This window comes from Adiantum capillus-veneris, chromosome 16 (genome assembly GCF_014529385.1).
Source record: "Adiantum capillus-veneris isolate H3 chromosome 16, ASM1452938v2, whole genome shotgun sequence".
Taxonomy (NCBI): domain Eukaryota; kingdom Viridiplantae; phylum Streptophyta; class Polypodiopsida; order Polypodiales; family Pteridaceae; genus Adiantum; species Adiantum capillus-veneris.
Window position 1 is genome coordinate 104,080,396 of NC_140946.1, and position 22,342 is coordinate 104,102,737.

A 22,342-nucleotide genomic window follows, 5' to 3' on the forward strand; every position below is an offset into this window, starting at 1 on the left:
TCCATATCAACACACATAGAACTTTACATTATTTTATAGACTCTCAAGTGTGTTTTTTGCTCATAAAAATTTCAATTATCTATAACCAAACTATGGAGAAGTCACGTGAAATTTTCTACAAGTTCAATTTATTTATAAAGCTAATTTATTTAAAGCACTAACTGCAGTCTTACGAGGTTCACCTTGATGAGTATAGTCCTTGATCATGGTAGCTTCTAAAATGCAAGGTTATATTTTCAAAAGACCATCTAGCCAACATATTTAAGCATGTCAAGAGGGTTTTATTAAAAACATTGTCTAATGCATGTAGCATTTAATTTAAATTTGTAAGAAAAGGACAATTAGTGTCATGTTTTGGTACCAAACTAGTGTTAAAAGTGAAAAAATGTGTAACATGTGTATGGTGTGATGGGAGTGCATAAAGCAAAGTAAATGTGCATAGGTATGGAGTGCAACATTGGTCAGAAACTTTGTTCCAAATAGACCATCATCTATCACACCTTGCCATACCAATTCATCTTATTCAGTCATATCAATCCACACTAAATGTGGTGGTCCAGTTCCACATATAATTTAACCATGGAGAGTCATGCCTTACCAGGCATAGGCACTCTAGTACACATGTATCGACATCCATAAATTTCCATAACATTATTGAAAAGCGAAGAGTCCTGCCTCACGAGCCGTAGGCACTCTAATACACATAAGTTTCCATAACAAGTTGTGAAGCGGAGAATCCTGCCCTCTTAGGAGTAGGAGCTCTAACATGTGTAGAAATTTTGCCATTCCCATTCAATCTAACCGATAAGATCCTTGCCCTAACAATGTACATTGTATCAACTAGTGTGCTGGGATAAGTTTCAAATCACTAGAATGAAAATAATATTGCTCATGTATGAATTTGGTTAATAAAAAGTGCAGATGATAATGAGAGTTATTAAGGTGAGTCAACACACAAGCTAGCCAGCCAATATCACATAGAAAGATCTTATGAACCAGGGGTAATTGAAATAATTTTGCTAGAGGGATATCATCAAAATGTATGAATAAATTGCATACCGTAAGATTCACTGATATGACAAGATTGTACTTAACTTTACTTGCAAAAGTATTTCTCAAAGACAAAGCACTAAAACAAATTCTTATTAAATTTAAGAAGACGTTAATAATTGCACATCAAATGCATCAACATTTGAAACGCCATGAAGAACAAATTTGATACAAAGTTTGTTTGCCAAGAAAAGAGAATGAAAGTAGACAATTGGAAGTATAGACGAGGGGATAAGAGGGGTGTTATCCAAGCCACACTGGCAAGTATTCTCCAGCACTTACAAATTGTGGAGGACATCCAAATCAGGAGCAATGCTATCATAGCTAAACTAAGGCTAGAGATGGAGGATGGATCAAGTCGCATTCATGAGCTAGAGTTTTCCTATGAGTCAGCATTGAGAGAGATCAACAGGTTGCTACAGAGGTGTGGAGAGCAGATGACAACATCTCAAAGAAAAGAGCAAGAGAGGATGCAAATATCCTATGCTCACCTTTGTGAGGAAATTGAGGAGGAGAGAAACACGTGCAGGTTGCTTAAGCTACAAAATCAGAAGCTCATGAAGGAGCTTGGGGAGGCCACAATATGGTTGTTGTGGATACAGGGAAAGAGCTAGATAGGGAAAGGCAAGCAATAGAGCTCATGGAAGAGGTGTGCAATGAGCTTGCAAGAGAGATAGGGGAAGACAAGATAGTGGTGGAGCAGCTAAATCAAGAGCAAGCAAAATCAAGAGAGAAGGTTGGAGATTGCAGGTGCAAACTAACATGGATCTAAAGGAGGGGGAAATCACGACACCAATCATTGATCTTTGTGATTGTTTTTATGATAAAGCTCACCATGAGTGTGAAAATGATCAGAACTTGAGCTCCACCAGTCATGTAGAACTGTAAGTATGGCCTGGTGATTACATGGTTCACTATTCAAAGAATCCCTCTAAAGTTGCTAGACGGCCCTGAATGCAACTGGAAGATGATCTATTCAACCATAGTGGCACTATGATTCCTCATGCAAGAAAGTATTCACGCGATAATGAGGTTGAAGATGAGCGAGAAGGTGGCTCCAAGAGGATCATTTTAAATGCTGAGTATGTTCAAGCTCTAAACCAAAGCCCTAGTCCAGAACATTCGTTGGCTGAAGGCTACAAACATTTGTTTTGGGGAAAAAAGTTGAGCAAGGTAGAGAGCCCACCAAGAGCTATCTCGCCAAGTGGTAGAGGTGAGGCAAACAAATCAGATTTTGATTGCAGCCTTCCTAGCAATCATGTATCATCAATGAAAGGAGCAGTACATGAGAAGCAATCATTGTCCCACTTTGAAGCTAGAAATAATTGTATAGAAGAGAATGGAGATGTGTGGGATGATGATGTAACACCCAATGCTCGGAGGGTTAATTGCTATTCTGAGGATGATGTGATCTAGGTGTGCATGGATGGAGAGGGTGGGTTCAACATGGGGCAACAAAGCAAAAATGGGTGTCCAGCTTTTTTTGAGTGGACAATAAAGGTAACAAAGGCCACGTATCCACGGAAGGGCCAAGGAATCCATGAGGAGCATCTGACGAGAGATTGTGAGTGTATTAGTCACAATGGGGAGTGCTTCATGCATCATGAGTATGGGGATGTGAAGAGTCTTTGTGCTAATGGAGTTGAATCAGCTGAAGATGAACACGTTGAGTTTGATGGGTTCTATTAGGAGCAGTTATGGATGATGATTTGTTGGAGGATGACTGCAGTGCACAGTACCTACCAGAACTTGATGTGGATAACTGTAAGGATGTGGCAGATCATGAGGATGAGCAAAGAAAAACACTCTCAAAAGAAGTTTATAATATGCCTGACCTACAGAACAAAAGTTCCAAAGAGCTACCTGCAAATCACAAGCACATGATGTAGGTGGGTGGAGAAATGCTAAATGTAATGGAATGTCTGCCAAATCTAGTAGGAGAGAGGAGCCATTGCCAGTGTCATCATTGTCCCCATTGCACAAGCTGGTATTGCCTACTCCCAGTGCAATCAGAGTTCCTTCAGTGAAATTGCAGTATAGCTCACCTAGGAGCACGGCTAGATCTTTGTCACTAAGCAAGCCCCAAGTTCTGCAATGTATTAGGCCTCCAACGACATCATCGGAGCATGGTTTTAGTAAAGTGGTCATGCTTGTAAGGAGTACTACAAAAGGTGAAGGGTTGGATGTTGCCAATGCGGCACATGTGGGAGAGGAGTATCAAGGGAAGGAAGCCTGTGCGAGTAGCACAGGAACTGTAAATGAGAAGAAGGGGAGGGAGGTTGTTTCTATTGCTGCTAAAGGATGCAAGGAAGTTGGAAGAGAGAGAGAGAGAGAGAGAGAGAGAGAGAGAGAGAGAGAGAGAGAGAGAGAGAGAGAGAGAGAGAGAGAGAGAGAGAGAGAGAGAGAGAGAGAGAGAGAGAGAGAGAGAGAGAGAGAGAGAGAGAGAGAGAGAGAGAGAGAGAGTTGTGGACATACACCCTTAACAGGGAAAAACACAAATGACGACTCTCAAAACTGCATGTAAAAACTGAGAGAGAGCAAGAAAAGAGAAAGAGAGGCTCGTAATTGATTTTCATATCTTTCCTCGTCTCAAAACATTACAATTTATAGTTTTAGCCTACCTCCTAACTGAATCCGACTAATCCTAGTAGAATCTGACTAACCAACATCCGATTTTTGAGAAATATCCGACTTACCACAGTTAGGCTGACCATAATTTGACCAACTACAATCCGACCTAGAAATATTCGACTGACCAACATAGTACATCTGATTGACCAAATAGCTGACATACAAGTGTGCATGTCAACACATGGCACAGCTCAGTGGTGGATTTCATAGAAATCTAACACGGATTCACATATCCCTTGATCAGAGTCAAATGCCTTATTACATTAGGCATAAGATTACAAATATTTGAGAATGAAATAGGTTGAAATAACATAATGACATCAATAGGCATTGAATCACCAAAAGATTCGTCCAAAAACTTGTCCGAGTTTATGATCCATGCAGGTAGTGTGTCTTTGTGGTGGTACATCCGGTCTTCTTTGCCTGGTATGCCCCCTTGTTATCACTCCATCCTTGCTAAGGTCATCTTCTTGAAGCAGTCTCTAGGGGGGGAAAAAATGTCAATGCTTCGATGCAGTTTGTATTCTACTCACACTTTCCACTCCATATTCAACACTCTGTTTAAAATCAAGTCTTCCTCTGCCAACCCACTTACTACAATAACTCATTATGGGATTTTGCATGATATCCTTGACATTTGAGGTTGTTGACTCTGAAATAGTAGAACGCTTTCTATCCACTTTAGCTCTGTCAAGTAGTAAAACTCGCCTCTCCAGGGTGGTGGAAGGATAACCCACTTTACGCTTGAGATTGCTGATTGCTTTCAAAACCACTTTCAAAGTTGTTAGCACCTTTTGGGTTGCATAATCCTGAGTTGTTGTGGTAGTGTGAACCCCTTTCAAAGTATTTTGAATAGCATTTATGGCATCCTTCAGATAAACCCTCAACATCATCACAGATTGAAAGTGCTCAAAGAGACCAAATTCAATAGCAAAGGTGATTTCCTCCATTTGTTTTCCATCCTTCATGAGGCCCTCAATTATATCTTATACACCTAGTTGCAAAACCACAAAATTCCACTACCGATGAACCCCGCCCTGGCTATGTTCAGAACCCTTCCAATTGGTGACCTGCCTCATGCTGCCATCTTAATACCTTTTGTGACCACTACGCCCTCTGTTCTAAAACCTTTGCGTGGCAGCTTTAGTCACATCCGCTCCAATCCTTGCTTGAACCCTTTGCACTTTTCCACCATTAGCTTCAGCACCCGCATCTCAACAACACAGAAAATTGTGAGTTTTCATCACTATAACACCGTGATCGCCAAAGTGTTGTGGGCATACACCGTCAACAGGAAAAAAAACACAGATGACGAATCTCAAAACTGCATGTAAAGACTGAGAGAGAGCAAGAAAAGAGAAAGAGAGACTCGTAACGGATTCATATCTTTGCTCATCTCAAAACATTACAATATATAGTTTTAACCTACCTCCTAGCTGAATATGACTAAGTCTAGCAAAATCTAACTAACCAACATCCGATTTAAGAGAAATATCCGACTTACCACAGTTTGCCAGTTGACCATAATCTGACCAACTACAATCCGACCTAGAAATATCCGACTGACAAACATACTACATCCGATTGACCAAATAACTGACATACAAGTGTGCATGTCAACGCACAGAGAGAGAGAGAGAGAGAGAGAGAGAGAGAGAGAGAGAGAGAGAGAGAGAGAGAGAGAGAGAGAGAGAGAGAGAGAGAGAGAGAGAGAGAGAGAGAGAGAGAGAGAGTTGGATGCAACTGCAGAGAATTGCTAATGATGCCATCAAACACTGCATGAGGACATTGGGTGATTGGGTGGGGGGACCAGGGGTGGCTGGTTGTTAACAGTTTCAGTGCCTTGAGAGGCTGCGAGACAACAAGTACTTCCCGCCAGTAGGCCACACAAGGGGTTGGTGAGTTTCAGATGTGCTTCTTGTAATGAAATTGCATGGCAGCTCTCTCATTCTCCATCACCCCCACTGAGTGGCTGGGAATCATAGCATGCATGTGGATGGAGGTCTTCTCCAGTTGTTCAAGAGAAAAGTGGGGTAAAGGAGGTTGACTGCCACTCTGCATGCTCGTCACTTGCGTGCTCTCTTTGCGGGGTGACACAACTGACAACCGTTGGATAATTGTTTTTTTATTTTTAAACTTGTTTATGTATTTGCTCTCCCTTTTCCACTATTCCTCCTGCTTTAACAGATGCACCGTCTATTGATGTCGTTGGTACTGCTGGTCGTCGTTTTCGGGGGGGCATAGAGGTGCACTACAGGCAGCTCCGGTTGATCTTCTACTGACACCCTCTCAGTAATTCTCCTTGAAGTCCTATCTTTGAGTTCAATACCATTACAGTACTTTCCCATGAAGCTCTCCCGCCATTCTTTCGCACGGCTCCCCTCCCTAGGGGCCCATGGATTTCCTCACACAATCAAAGCCGCCCGAAAGGCCTAGTGCCACACATGGACAGAGATCGAGAGGACCTACAAGGCTGCAGCCTTGTTTGGCACCAACAAAAGCCATATTTATTTAATTTTTTTCTTTAATACGGTCTCTCTATAGATATCTACTACTATTATTATTATTTACAAGATACTTATTATGCAACCTATTCTACTTGTGTAAGGTTTGCCGCATGTGCTCCTTTCACTAATCCTTGTACGTGAATCTTTTTATAATAAAATTCTAAAATAATTTTCAAAAAGAGCTAATCGCTTCCCTTAATCAAGGGGGTCCATTAGTGGAGATGGATAGCATTCACACTTATCAAAAAGAAAAAAGAAAAAAGAAGAGAATTGAAGATTAAGGAAAACACCTTGTTAATGATATTAGAAAGAGACTTAACTTTTGTAGTATGATTCAGAGGAATCCCAAAATCCAAGCCAACAAAATCAAGCAAACCATAAACCTAGCAAAACTTACAATTTCTTTTGACACAAAATTGAGCAAACTATAAACTTTGCAAAAGTCACAATGTTTTTTTATATCCTTATGCAATATATTAATTGTATATATCTGGGACCTTTTTTGTTAGAGACACTCCCTACATAGTTTCTTTACCTATAACAATAATTTTTATTTCGTTCTGTGACTAACACATGCCAAAAAACTTCCATCAACATTCAAATTAACCAAAAAGGTGTATTGCATCTACAAATCAAAATGGAGAGTGCAACAAACAAAATACTGTCGCACGAGAATATTTGGGGCAAAAGTTAATACCATAATCACATATCACCCAGAAAACTACTTCTCAAAACCATTGCAAGGTCCACAAGCCTTTAAGGATGCATCAGCACCCTTGAACCTCTAAGTTCTTGGACTAACTCCAATTTCATTAGAGCAGCATGATGCATGAACGCATGAGCATGAGGGTCAAGGCCCAGTACTTGCAGAAATATGAAGTAAATGTGCTTACATGGCATATACACAAGGTGCTTGCTTTCTTGGTTTTGAAAATCCTCGCAAGTACATCTAGGAAAATTTGACATTGTCACAAAGTATGTCACTCCATGTGTTTTATTGCAAACCACAATGACCTCTCGCGCCAACTCTGCTACCATGGTTCTACCCACTTCAATCTTGCCATGAAACTCCTTTGTTAATCGTGATCTCAACTTCACAACCTTTCCATCTCTAAATTTGGGACGGACGACGCTGTTAGCAACTCTTTGGTTCAATGGAACTGTTTCCTACATTCTTGTTTTGATGTCACTCTTGCTTGCAAAACCAAACTATTGGCTTGCAATTGTGTTACCTCTTGAGGTTGCAGATTTGTGCCCTTTGCGACCACCCAAACATCGGGAGCTGGACCTGGCAGCCCTTCAACTATGTTGTGAACCTTCCAGGTGTGCATGTTACTGGAGTTACAAAACCAAATGAACCCTTCCACAAGGCCTCCCAGTTGTGAACCAGATGGAGGATACTTTTTGTGACCCCAAAAACAAGGAGTTGGCACCCTATTTTGGCATCCATTGAACACTCATTAATGAACTACCCACATCGATCTCCATCTTTTGACACCACACCAAAACAAGTCATCTTTCACCCAGGTTCTGTTCTCCTTATTTCCCAAACTGACTTTGCTACATTTACTTTGGAATATGGGACATCCCTTGAAGTTTTTTTTTTGTTATGAAGCCCACCAATTGAAGTTTTCATTGTAACATACTTTAGCATGTGTCTATCCTCCTCCAAGACAATATTTGCATCATCAAAAGTTGGCCTCTTTTTTCTAATATTCTTTTCTTGGAGTATATTTCTATTCATTTCAGAACTATTGACACCCATTTCATACATTGAAGAATGTGTGAGGTCAACTAGTTTCTTTCCTGCTACCAATAAATCAGATGAAGGTCAGTTCGTGAATCGATTTTCCAAATCGTTAATGACGGGACTGGTGGTGCTCCAAACACCTTTCAAATAGGCATTATATTTCACACTTTGAAGCACAGCTAAATCCATATTTGCACCTGCTACCTCAAACTTATGTGATCCTTATAACCAACAGAGGTACACATACTAGCATGTTTTGACTCAGACAAGTTTGTGTTAGGGACAAAGATACCTGCAGCATCTTGTGATACAAATCTTTCCCCCCAATGAAGCACTCATACATCACACTAATCCATCCAAGTTGCCAACTATGTCTCCAATTAAGCAATCTCCCCTTCAATGGTCAATCCTATTTTTCAAAATCTTCTACTCTCTCCCTTACAATGCTCAGCCGGATTCTCTGTAAGTGCAGTTCTCCACTTGCGGCACAAAATCTTGTGCTCCTCTTGAAATGCGAGACGGATGCACTTGATAGTATGTCAAACCATACTTTGTTCTCTATGAAACAAACATGATCTCTCTTTGTTTTCAATAGACTTCTTTGCTCCTCCAAAATAAATAGTATGTACAACAATCCAATTGGCACTTGCTTCATCTACCATAAATCCCCTAAACTTTGTCTTATCAAAACCCTGTTGCTTAACCACTGAGTAGCGTTAAATGGTAACCTTGCATTTGCACTACATTTCTACTCAAATGTATATATTTTTTATCAAAGTTTTAACCTAGTGTTCATTCTCTCTTTCCGTAATAGCCTTTTTCCATACAAACACCTTACCCTTCTAGATCTTTATGCATTTACATCATATTTCTCTCTTCATGCTAAATGTAAATAGTAAACTTAATTCTACTCTCCTAGTTTTTTTACTGTATATTCTTTTAACTAATTACCTTTACTAATTGAAATAGCTATCTACATCCCATAATTTGTAAATAAATAATTTATGGGCACTTATCTTACCCATCTTCTCTCAAGGGTAGGGTTAACCTTGTAGGCCTTCCCTTCCCCACCACTATGTGACCCAAGTCTTGGATCATTTACTTGTGTTGGTCAACAAATATTAAATATAATGTATATCCCCAATAAATCAAACTTTATTGGAGCCTACCTCATTTGTTTAAGGTGGATTCCCTTTTGAAAAAAGCATGCTACACCTTAGATGCATGCTAAAGGGCCCCCTACAAGGAGACTTGGTTCAAAAGGTGTTTTGGATGCATCTTGAACGCCTTAGCTCATGGGTATACTTGAGGAACACTCCAAAATCAGCTTAAACACTTTGAGAAGGTCAACTTTGCCTTTTACAGCACCCAATTCTGAGTTACAGGCTGAAAGTTATGGTGAAAACAAGGTGCTGCGGACACTGTTACTGCAGGTCAAAGTTACAATCAGGTAAACCACAAAGGTGAAAATTTTTCTTGACTTCTCCAACATTCTAAAATACCAATGGGGAGTTAAAAACCACTTGCATGTGGAGGGGTCGGCTCAAGATGCTTCCAGAGACACAACAAACAGGATGGGGACACTCTGCAAGAGCCACTGGAGGGACATCATGGTGGGACCCACATACATTATCAACCCTTATGGAGCCTCCATGACTTAAAAGGCTATTTCTAATGAAAAAATAAGTTCCTTATTTGCATAATTGAATGAATGGTCAAAAGGGAACCTAACTATGGTTAATTACCTACCCTAGTCAAGTTTAACCTAACCCAAGGTCTTGTACAACTATAAAAAGGCCCTTTGGCAAGCACAAAAACACACACACCTACTCCATTGCTGAAAATAAGCTCCTCTAAGGTTAGGGAAGCCCTAATCTCTCTCTCCTCTTGTCTCCTTATCCATTTCCTAAGCTCGCTATCATAGGCGGCACCATAGAGAGAGCATCAATATGCTATTGCTACCATTCTCTTACAAACATTTCTCTTATCATACTCATCCCTAAATAAGGATTATAGATTCTATATGAGAGCAAGGATATCAAGTTCAATGATCTATCTCATGGTTTGATCAACAAATTGTTGCAATTGAGGTGTCGTCGTCACAGTTTTGCTCTAAACGCATGTAAAATTGGTAAGCATATCTTGGCAGCTTCTCATATTTTGTGCTCATTGGGTTGCTTGTTTGTTGAGAAAGTTTTTGTGCACCATGGTGTCTATTTGCTTGGCTTCTCTCCTTATGTTGTGTGTAAGTAAGTCTTGGGGCTGCATAGATGGAGAAGAGCTCTCTATGCATGCCGCCTTATGTGTGTAAGTAGTCTCTTCTTTTGGGAAAGGAAAGGAGTTGTCAAGTATTTGTGCATTATGGTGTTTTGAGTTTTGAGGTTTTGTGCTTGCTTTTCTTAGAAGTATATGAGCACTAATATGGTGAAGGTCAATCTTTGCATATGAGTTTGTACAGCGTTCAAAGGGATTGCTTAAGGAGTGTGTGTTGAATGGTTGAAGGGTATTTTGTGTTGAAGCACATAAGGAAGGTGTGAGTGTGTGTGTGTGTGTGTGCGGTTTGTTTTGGTTTCCTTCTTTCTCCATAAAAGAGGGTGGTGCCCCTAAGAAATATGCGTGTGTAGGGTCTCACGGAGTGGTTGTCTGGTGGGAGCTTTGAGTTGAGCCCCATCTCAAAAATCCGCTCTCACCACATTGTTTAGCATCTTCCAAAATTCAATCTGAGCATATTTATTTTCCACGCTAAACTCAACAGTTGTAATGGTGAGCAGCTCTCGTACGTAAGGGTCATAGACATGCGCTGACATAGTCGGACATCCTTGAACACGGTGAACATGATCAAAGTGCACCCCCATTTGCTCTAAATTACCTCCAGGACGCATCCCATTCACAAAATCAATTACACTGCCCGATCCCTTAATTGACATTTTAAATACATGGGGTTGTACCTTATCACCCAATTGGCCTGGAAAAAGGATATTTGCACTTGCTTTTCAAGTCAAACAATGCCTCAAGACCCTTTGAAGTGATATTCTTTGATCTTTTTGCAGACTCCAAACTTCATTCCACTCTCATTTTATTTGATAGGGGAGTCATATTTACAAGGAATTTAACAAATTCCAAATCTTCAATCATAGCACTTGTAGTTGAACCTACTCCAATAAGATTTTCCATGATAAGATCATGAGTGGTGGCCCACTCCAATTGTTTCGCAGTCACCAAAGGGTCTCTACTTGCACGATCAAGCAACATTTCATCTATTTGACTTTCAACCATCCAATTCCTCCCTTCTGCACATGGATGATTATGTTCTCCAAGATGCAAAGCACACCTAGTACAATTATGCTTATTTCTAGGCAAACAATAGTAAATAACTGCAGGACATGTAGAGACACATTCGGGAATTTTTCCACAATGAGTGCATACAAATGTGCCATACTGAGAAGAGATCAGAACAAATCTTTTGACCTTGCAGTCTGGACAGGAGAGATTATCTCAAAAGGGATTGAATGGGGAGAAGGAACACAAGGGATAGGGGCCAATAAGTGGTATTATTTCATAGGGGAGTAGTACAATCAAGTATGAAGCTCCAATGACAAGCTTGGCACCATACAAGCTTCAACCTTCCAATCACACACTCAGGCAAAAAAGCCCACAAATTTTTGCATTTACATCCTTTTATATTGGTGCCTCTAGGAGGTCCAAAAAAAAAAAAAATGGATGAGTTTCTCCTCCCGTGGCCTTCACTTAGAGCTTCTTTTAGAATTTGTTTGCATTGCCAACACTTGGCATATTTGATTTTTGGAAACATTTGCATGGTGTACACCTTGGTTCTTTGGCCCTTCCATTTGGCCGCCCGGATTCCCCCTTGGGCCTTTCAATTTTCCTCTCTTGCCTTGGCTTGATTACCATTGCTTTATCTTTGGACTTCCTTGGCCTCGCCCTTTAACTGTCCCTGTCAGCTCAGCTCTCTGCAGCGAGACCCCTCCTCTCCTTGAGCACTAGCGATGCCGCTATTGGGGGCGGGGGGGGGGGGGGGGGGGTATACCCCTTTCCTCAAAAATTTGGACCCTTAGCGGGTGTGGGCAATGGCCCTTAACTGCCACATCATCGCTGTGAAATTCAACCCCACACGGGCGCCCGTGGGCGTGCCACCTTCTCTGCACCACCAACACCGCCAAAACTGCTGCCAAACGCCACGCGGCGCCCTGCGCAGCGCCCACGCCATCACCAACGGGAGGGAGAGCTCCCCTCTTGTGTCCCAATGAGAGCTCACGCTCTATGCTATATAGTGCGAACCCCCAACATCCACCATCGCATGTGGGCTAATGACTGCCGCTACGTGGCATCCCCACAAGGCCAAGCCTTCAAGGCTTTGAAAAAACCACCTCCTTAAAAACAAAAACAAAAAAACTTTGTTTCCCCTTTCTTGTCCTGCCTGCTCATTGGCCCTCGATCATCCATTTTCCGAGCTGTTGAACCCGGCTGCAAGCTCACCGTGCCGACTTAAAAATGCCCGGCTCCAACCACATTTCGGGATTTCCCAATACCCCATATTGAGGGTGCAAGATCAAAGCATCTGCAACCATCTTTGGACAAAGACACCCCATCTTCCGACTGCTGTAACTTTTTGTTCCGGACTCCGTTTGACATTCAAACACTTCCTGCTGGCTCTGTATGATGCACACCCTGCTCTAGAACTTTGTTGGTGCTCAAAAGATGCCAGATGGCGCATTCTCCAATGCGGCCAAGTGGGCTCAGACCCGACCCCCGGAAAAACTTCAACTGACTGTATCTTGCTAACCATGGCTCCGATTCGCAATGTGAAAAGACGGGTAGGCTCCATGAATTAATCTCTACACATCTATACCTCGATTTCCACTTGGATCACCTGTCTTCAGCTGCCCTGTCCGACAAGAATCTGCAAACCACTAAAACTTCAACCTTCAATAACTTGGGATCCATAGCTCATTTTGATGAGCCGTCTGGACCTGCTCCTTCAGCACTTCAAGCTCTTCATTCCTGAACCCAAAGGCTTCACTTTTCATCTCCTTCACTTGCTATCCAAATTAGCCCCTGATGGAGCCTTTCTTGGCCTATAAGCCGCATCATGCATACAGCTCCGCTGCTACCTGTCTTCCCATGATTTTCCTAGCTTCTCCAGCCCTTTGCCATGCTTCTATTAGCCTACATACATCTGCCCATGCCACCTTCTAGGGTCGACACACTTTGGCTGGACCATCATTGCCCACCCCCATGTTGAGCATTTATGCTCAACTACAAAAGAGATTTATTTCTATTACTAAGTGCAAAACCTGGCAAACACTATGAGAAAACTAAAACCATATTTACATAGTTTTATTGCATCCTATTGCCAAACATTCAAGTGGGTTGCCCCACCCCCTGCATAAGAATCTGATGCACCGCTGGCACTGACTCCCTTCCAAAATGGAGCTTGAGACACATACCATCTACCCTATGTTTAAGAAACCGACCATCCAACCTGATTAAGTACCAAACCTTGTAAGGTCCTGTCCATTTTTTCTTGAACTTCTTTTGAAAGGTGAAGTCAAGATAACTCTCGTATTTCATCACTAGATCACCCTTCTCAATTTGCTTGGCTAGCAAATGTTGGTTGAACTTTGCTACCCTTTTTTCTCGCTGCTTCACATACAAATTTTCCGCTACCTCGTGATCCATCTTCAAAGTTTCAAGACTTGTAATCCTATCCTGCAAAATATTTTGATGAGTTTTATCGATTCACCACAAACCTTTGAGAACCCCTAGTTGCACATGCACAGGCAGGATCGCTTCCTTGACATATACCAACTCCTAGGGAGTGAAGTTGGTTGCCACCTTATATGAAGTCCTGTAAGCCCACAAACATTTATCAAGGTTAGATTCCCACTCTTTAACCTACTGGTATATATACTTCGTAAGCATCTTGACTATCTGCCCATTTGCACTCTCCACCAAACCATTGCACTGGGGGTGGTATGGAGATGAAAATCGGTGTTGAATCCCCAATTTGTCCACATGAGCACGCACCAACTTACTTCTGAATCCTTGTCGTTGATCTGATATAAGAATCCAAGGCACTCCAAAGAGACAACATATGCAATCAAATACAAACTGAGCAACAGTATCTGCATTTACCTCTTTGACTGTTTTAGCCTCAACCCACCGTATAAGGTAGTCTATGGCCACTACCACATATTTCTTACCGCTCGGTGACTTGGGCAATGGACCAATTGCATCCAAGCCCCACTTTTTGAAGGAATCATGTGCAATGATAGCCCCTTGTTGATCAGCTACCAATCGTCTTTCACCCATCACTTGTCACTGATGGCACGTCTTGCACCAATAATGCACATCTCGCACAACAGAAGGCCACCAGAACCCACTTCTTAAGATACAAAGCAAAAATTGACTCTTACCCTGATGACCTCTTTGCTCGTGGCATTGCTCCAATACCATGCCGATCTCTTCTTTGTAAAGGACCCGACGTAGCACCCCATCTCAATCGTGCACCATAAGATCTTCGCCAACAAGAGTGAACCTTTTAGCCTTTTGAACAACTCTCCTCTTTTGTAGCTTGGAAAGCCCGTCAAAACATTGACCTATACTCAAGAAATCATCAATATCCTTCAAAGTCTCTCTACCTGTATAAGTGGTCGGCCCCACATACAAACTCGACACTTGAGTCTGAACACGACTGCTAGCCAACCGATCTGCTTCCTGGTTTTGTTCTCTCCTCACATGTTTGAATTGCGCTGCTTCAAAAAACTTCAACAGCTTCTTTATGGAAAAAAACCAATTCTTTATGGAGGATCCCTCTTTACCTTCCATTGGCCCAAAAGCTGTTTGACAACCAGTAGAGCATCACCTTTTACGACCAACCTTGATATGCCAAAGTCAATGCATTGCTTGATCCCCAGGTGTAAAGTAAGATACTCCACTTCCTTATTGGTATGCACCTCCTCCAAGTCGTAAGCTTTGGAAAAAATGATTGTGCCGTGTGGATCTTGAATGACTACACCGCCACCTGCCTTTTGTGTTACTCGTCTGTAAGCGCCATCAAACCACATCGTGAAGGCCCCTTCCAAGTCAAGTTCCTCCTTATCCTCCTCTCGTACGACCCTTGGATAAATTGTTGACTCAACCTCCTTGTTGACTAGGATATCCGCCAAATGAGACTGCCGAGTGTGATCCACTTTGAACTCAAACTCAAACTCTTGAAGATCGATTACCCACTTCATGATTCACTTCCCTGGCTTCAAGTGTAGCACCACTTCAGGCAAAAGATTGTTAGCAATCAACACATAAAACTTCCGACCAAATAAACTTTGAACTTTCTGCAGGCAAAGACAAAAGCCATCACCCACTGTTTTGCCTCCATATAAGTAGCTTCACTCGGACTAATGACCCTGCTTTCAAAATAAATAGGCTTATAACTCCTTCCTAACTTTTGTAGCAATACTGCTCCAATAGCCACCGTTCCCACCGTCATAGCAATATAAAAATCATCCTCATGATTAGGAGGACATACTATAGGTAACTGACATAGAATACCTTTCACTTTATCAAATGCCTCTTGAGCTTCCTCATCCCACTAAAATCCATGCACTTGTTGAGCCCTTTTCTGAAGAGGGTAGACATATTGAGATAACATCCAAAAAAAACGAGATAAATACTTTAACTTATGCACGAATGACGCCAATTTCGTTGCACTGGTTGGAGGCTCCATAGGAACCAATGCTTTCACCTTCTCTAGGTCTGCTTCAATTCCGTTCTATGATACCACATGACCCAGCAACTGAACCCTTGGTTGTGCTAGCTTGCACTTGTTTGGATTCAATTGACCTCCCTATTCATCTAGCCTTTGAAAACACAGCCTTAACTTGGACAAATGTTCTGCCCTAGAACTATAGCAACCAATATAATCCATAAACACTCTGATGAACTTACCCAAGTAAGGCCCGAACACCTTTTTCATCCAATCTTGAAAAGTCGCATACGCATTCACCAGTCCAAAAGGCATCCTTCAGTAAGCAAAGCAACCCCATGGAGACATGAAGGTAGTCTTTAACTGGTCCTCCAAAGCAATACCGATATGAAAATATCTTGAAAACCCATCCATAACGGACTAGCGTTCATGTCCGGCAACCTGGTTTAAAATCTCATCTTGAAATGGCAAAGGATAATGATTCCGCTTGGTTGCAACATTCAAAGGCTTATAATCTACACATACTCGCCATTTTCCATTTTTCTTCGAGGTAATGACAACAGGAGAGACCCACTCAGACTCCTTTACTGGATATATAATACCCGCCTCGAGCAACTTGTTGATCTCCTGCCATAAAGCTTCCTTTTGAATATCTCCCAACCTTCTGAGCTTCTATGCTTTTGGCCTGTCCCCTTCTTTAAGTAGAATCCGATGCTCCACTCCTTTAGCTCCCCTCGGATCCTTCTACTCCATTGCAAATAATTCAGGGTAGGATGCACATAGGTCCATATAGCCTTACTTCTCCTGCTTTGTTAAATCTGAATCTAGCATATCTTCCACCTCTTTATCTTGTAGACTACAAATAGGAACTTGCATACCTCTCCTTGCAGTGGTAAAGTCTAATGTGACTCTGAACAAATCTGTATCCAGCTTCAATAAATCCTCATCACTCTCTTCCTCTTCGACATTGGTCAACCCTTCATCATAAGTAGACTCCGTTTTGTACTCATAACTGGTACTGAAATCTCAATTATCTCCACCTGCTGAGGGATGAAAATGACTTTCCTTGGTCTTTAGATCCAACACAATTTGTCCTCCATTTTCTCAATCTGGCAAGGGAAACACCCCAGTCCCCCAATCTTGCTTGGCTCCTATCGCCAACAGCCATGGCCTCCCCAATATAATTGGATAAGCATTCTCTCCTGCTTTCATGACAAAAAAACCAATTAAGCATTCAATTCCCATAACCTTTACCTTCACATCCTATGCCACTCCTAAACAACGAGCTTTAATGGACCTGACAACAGCTTTAATGCCAATATCCCTCATAGCCGACTCCGTAATAACACAGACTTGGGCACCACAATCGATGTATTCTTGAACCTGTTTCTTCTTCTCAATCAAAACATCCACCACCAAAAGCACATCGATCGGACTCCCCACCTTTAAGGCTAGATTTTGTATTGTATGCACCTCTCCTCCCACTCGAGGAAGCCTCGTGCTGACACTGGTTGATCATTGCCTTCTTAACTTAGGGTTTAATGCAAGCAGCTGCTCAAAAGTGATGCTAGCCTTTTGATTTTGAACATATCTTACCGAATTATACTCCAGATTACCGCGTCCCAACTGAAAATCCTTTTGGGTAATTCTTCATCTTCGCCTTCTTCTGTTTGGCTCTGGCTGCTCTCTACCCTCATTTAACTTCTCTTTCCCCTTCTTTGATTTAGTTTCACGCTCCGTCTCAGTCTCCCTTTCACCTCGTGCTCTTTTGTTGGCCATGATGTCAACCTCGTGCCTATCAACACCAATAATTTTAACCCTTGGTATTTCATCATTACATGATGGAGTCGCATGTGCTTGGTTTTCAAACTCTTTCTGCCCTCTTTGGCCATTAGATTGTGGTTGACCACGACCTTGACCAAATAGAGGATACATGCTGCCCCTTTCCCTTGGTGGGTGAGGGTCTGGAGCATAGTCGCCCTCCTCCCCACAATTATAGCACCCGCCAGGAAATTGCCTAGCTCTGCCTGTTCCTGTTCTTGCTTGACCTCTGTCCATAACACTTAAACACAACTCTTGCCTTTGCTCATACAAATCTTGAACTGTACGTACCCATTGTTGAAGAACGGTTGCTACCCCTCGATTAGGCTGATTCTCTGTTTGAACTTCTTCTCTCGGATTCGAAGTCGCGGATTGGGAACCATCGTCTCATATCCCAATGCACCTTGCTCAATCTTCTTCTTTATTTTACGGCTTTTGGACCGTGCAAAAGAAAAAGCCCCATTGTAATTCTCTGGGCCCTCGAAATCCACCTTTTCAAAAACTTTGGGATGTAAACAAGACATAAACTTTTCCAATTTAAAGTACTCACCACCATTGACCAACTGCATGGCCACTGCAAAGTCCCTCCAGCACTCTTCGAAGCGGGCGAGGAAGACGCTAAATTCCTCATTCACGTCCTGCTTCAGATTTTTCAACCTTGCATCCAAGTCGACAGGAGATACCTCTTTTCAAATATCTTGTAGAAAACGGGCCCGCAACGCCAGCCACATAATTCTTGGCTCTCCCTCCGATGCATAGAACCATGTCTTTGCTTTTCCCCGCATCAAGAACGGGATCGTTTGCATCTTACTATCTTCATTTGGCATATGCAGTGACAGCATATGCAATTCAAAACCGGCCATCCACTCTTCCGGATCTCCTTCTCCAGCAAAAACTGGTCCATAACTATGTGTTGCCATCTCTCCTTGATGGAAATAACGGTCTTTGATCAACACCGATGAGCAATCAGCAGCTCCTCAGCGGAGGCACTAGAAGATGGAGAGGGGGAATAGGGAACACACCCAGCACACAAAATATTTGTCTCTCTATAGCCTAGGGATTTCACAACACTCCTAACCTCTCAAATAACACCTTCAAGCTGGCTAATTTGCACTAACAACTCCAATTTAGCATACAAAACAACTATCTCACACCTTGCAAAAAACACCCTGCAGAACAAATGCACCCACACTACTCAACTAACCCTTTCCGACTCAGAAAACACTCCTAGTCTGCCCTCTTTGTAGCACCTTTCAAGCTACAGACAAACCCTCTGCAAGCAATGGACAATACACGAAGAGCGAGAGAAAAGGAGGGGAATGGGGAGAAGCAACACAAGGGATAGGGGCCAATAAGTGGTATTACTGCATAGGGGAGTAGTACAATCAAGTGTGCAGCTCCAATGACAAGCTTGGCACCATACAAGCTTCAACCTTCCAATCACACACCCAGAAATTTTTGCATTTACATCCTTTTATAGGGGTGCCTCTAGGAGGTCCAAGAAAAGAAAAAATGGATGAGTTTCTCCTCCCGTGGCCTTCACTTAGAGCTTCTTTTAGAATTTTTTTGCATTGCCAACACTTGGCATATTTGATTTTTGGAAAGATTTGCATGGTTTACACCTTGGTTCTTTGGCCCTTCCATTAGGCCGCCCGGATTCCCCCTCGGGCCTTTGAATTTTTCTCTCTTGCCTTGGCTTGATTACCATTGCTTTATCTCTGGATGTCCTTGGCCTCACCCTTTAACTATCCCTGTCGGCTCACCTCTCTGCAGCGAGACCCCTCCCCTCCTTGAGCAATAGCGATGTCGCTACTGGGGAGGGGGTATACCCCTTTCCTCAAAAATTTGGACCCTTAAGAGGCTTTGGCACTGGCTCTTAACTGCCATGTCATCACTGTTAAATTCCACCCCACACGGGTGCCCGTGGACGTGCCATCGCCTGTGCACTGCCAACACCGCCAAAACTGCCACCAAACGCCACGCGGGCTCCCCTTTCTCTCCCCACTTGTGTCCCAATGAGAGCTCACGCTCTATGCTATAGAGTGCGAGCCCCCAACATCCGTCATCGCATGTGGGCTCATGCCTACCGCCACATGGCATCCCCACAAGGCCAAGCCTTCAAGGCTTTGAGAAAACCACCTCCTTTAAAGAAAAAAAAAACAAACTTTATTTCCCCTTTCTTGTCCTGCCTGCTCATTGGCCCCTGATGATCCGTTTGCCAAGACGTCAAACCCGGCCACAAGCTCACCGTGCGACTTGAAAATGCCCGGCTCCAACCACATTTCAGAATTTCCCAATACCCCATACTGAGGGCCTAAAAATCGATCAAAGCATCTGCAACCAACTTTGGACAAAGACACCCCATCTTCCGACTGCTGTAACCTTTTGCTCCGGACTCCCTTTGACATGCAGTCACTTCCTGCTGGCTCCATATGATGCACACCCTGCTCTAGAACTTTTTCGGTGCTCAAAAGATTCCAGATGGCACATTCACTAATGCGGCCAAGTGGGCTCAGACCCGGTCCCCGAAAAAATTTCAACTGACTGTATCTTACTAACGATGGCTCCGATTCGCAATATGAAAAGACGGTAGGCTCCATGAGTTGAGCTCTACACATCTATACCTCGATTTCCACTTGGATCACCTGTCTTCAGCTGCCCTATCCGGTAAGAATCTGCAAACCACTAAAACTTCAACCTTCAATAACTTGGGCTCTATAGCTCGCTTTGATGAGCTGTCTGGACCTGCTCCTTCACACTTCCAGCTCTTCATTCCTGGACCCAAATCCTGCACTTTGCATCTCCTTCACCTGCTACCCAAATTAACCCCTCATGGAGCCTTTCTTGGCCTATAAGTCACATCATGCATACAATTCCGCTACTACCTGCCATCCCATGATTTTCCCAGCTGCTCCGGCCCTTTACCATGCTTCTGTTAGCCTGCATACATCTACCCATGCCACCTTCTAGGGTCGACACACTTTGGCTGCACCAACGTGAAGCGCTACAATTCCCACAAGGTGAGGTTCGCATGCAACGCAAATCGCGGAGCATACAAAACACAAAGACTTCAATTTCACAAGGTACAAGTTGACATTTTTTCTCTCTTTACATTAGTGTGTGTTTACCATGGCCAATGAGGATATCCCACCTACACACACTTTTGACTTTGAGCACGTAGATCAAAATCAGGGTACCACAGGTGCTGCTGACACTAATATGCATGATGATGATGATCAAGGAGATCATGAGCTTGTAGATATGGCTTCTTTCAAGACTTTGGAACATCACCAAAGCGTACTTGAAAGCAACCTCTCTGCACTCAATGCAAATGTTACCAATCTTACGAAGTTACTTGTGGAATTTATGAGTTCACAGACTGCTCAAGGAGCCACAAGTGGCACGATTCAAGGGAACCAAGCTCGCACGACTCAAGGAGTCCAAGAGACAAGTGTTGCAGAAGATGCATAAGGTAGCAATGCATTACTTAAGAATATCACCATTCCTGAGTTTCACGGGGAAGAGCGTGATTGCAACAAGGATGCGGTCATTACGTTCTTACACAAATGGAGTGATATTCATAGATTGAGACACACCTCGGATATAAAGACGGATGTGGAAACAAGTCTATCTCTTAAAGTCAAGGCCTATAAGTGGTGGATGAAATTTCCAACAGATGCTCGTCCTCCGTCTTGGGCTGCGTTTCAAGATTCTTTCTCCAAAGAGTTTTTGGACTCTAATGAAGAAGATAAGGATTGTTTAGCATGGGATGCATGCTGCATGTCTGGCCTCTCCCTCACATAGTACCTTTTGAAGTATCGGGAAATAATATTAAAACTAGAAGGTCTAGATGAATTCCAAAAGATACGGTGTTTTAATAGCGGTCTTGACAAAGACTATTGCCCGACTATTGTCTTCATGTCAAGACCCAACATCCAAAACATTGGAAGAAGCCATCAGTCACGCCAAAGATATGATGATGACCAAGAGATGAAAGAAAATGTTCCCTACTCTAAGAATACGTTTGCTAAGAGCAATGTGGCTAAGAGCGAATGGCGAGGTAGATCTCCCACACGTTCCAAGAGGAATAAGAGACAATCTACCTCTCCACACCCACAAGAGGCTAAGAAGCCTAAGCACTCACAAGATATTGCACGTGGGTCTCTCAGCACTACGGATTTTGAGCGTGAAAAGAAACACAATTTGTGTTTTAGATGTCTTTCTGATCAACATAACAAGAAATATTGTTCTCTTTTGCAAGGCAAAGAAAAGGCCATGCCCACGCTCTAACACCTTACATCAGATTCATCTCCTAAATATTGTGTTGTAGAGGTTCTTCATATGGAAGAAAAGCACAAGTGTTGTGTGCCTTCTTCAATGTGGCAGCCCACCTTTGGCCCCCATGATTTGATTCGCATGCATGGCACTATTAACAGACAACGTGTTTGTATTTTAGTGGATGATGGTGCAACTCATAACTTCTTGAACTATAAGCTAGTCAAGAAATTGAAGCTTACACAGACTCCCTACTCTCACAATTATGTTGTGGAGCAGATGTCTCAAAATGATAAAGAAGTATGAGACACAGTAGTTCAAGGGGTTGAGCTTATTGTTCAAGATCATATGATGACCCTTGACTTTCAAGTTATGAACATGGACCGTGTTGATGTAGTTTTAGGATGGGGAGTGACTGCATGGTTTACGAAACACATTGCACACTAGTTATGAGCACAACTCCTTATCCTTCATGGCCAATGGTAAACATGTGCTTTTGCTTGGTGAGAAAAATATACCATCTGCACCTCTTATATGTACAGCCGAGCTTTCTATTTTGCCAAAAGAACATTTAATAGAAGA

General features: G+C 42.6%; 1 pseudogene; it reads left to right on the forward strand.

Annotated features, from left to right (window-relative positions):
- The first annotated feature begins 1,202 nt into the window (after positions 1-1,202).
- On the forward strand, positions 1,203-3,996 carry LOC147439568 (uncharacterized; annotated as a pseudogene).
- Positions 3,997-22,342: the final 18,346 nt, after the last annotated feature.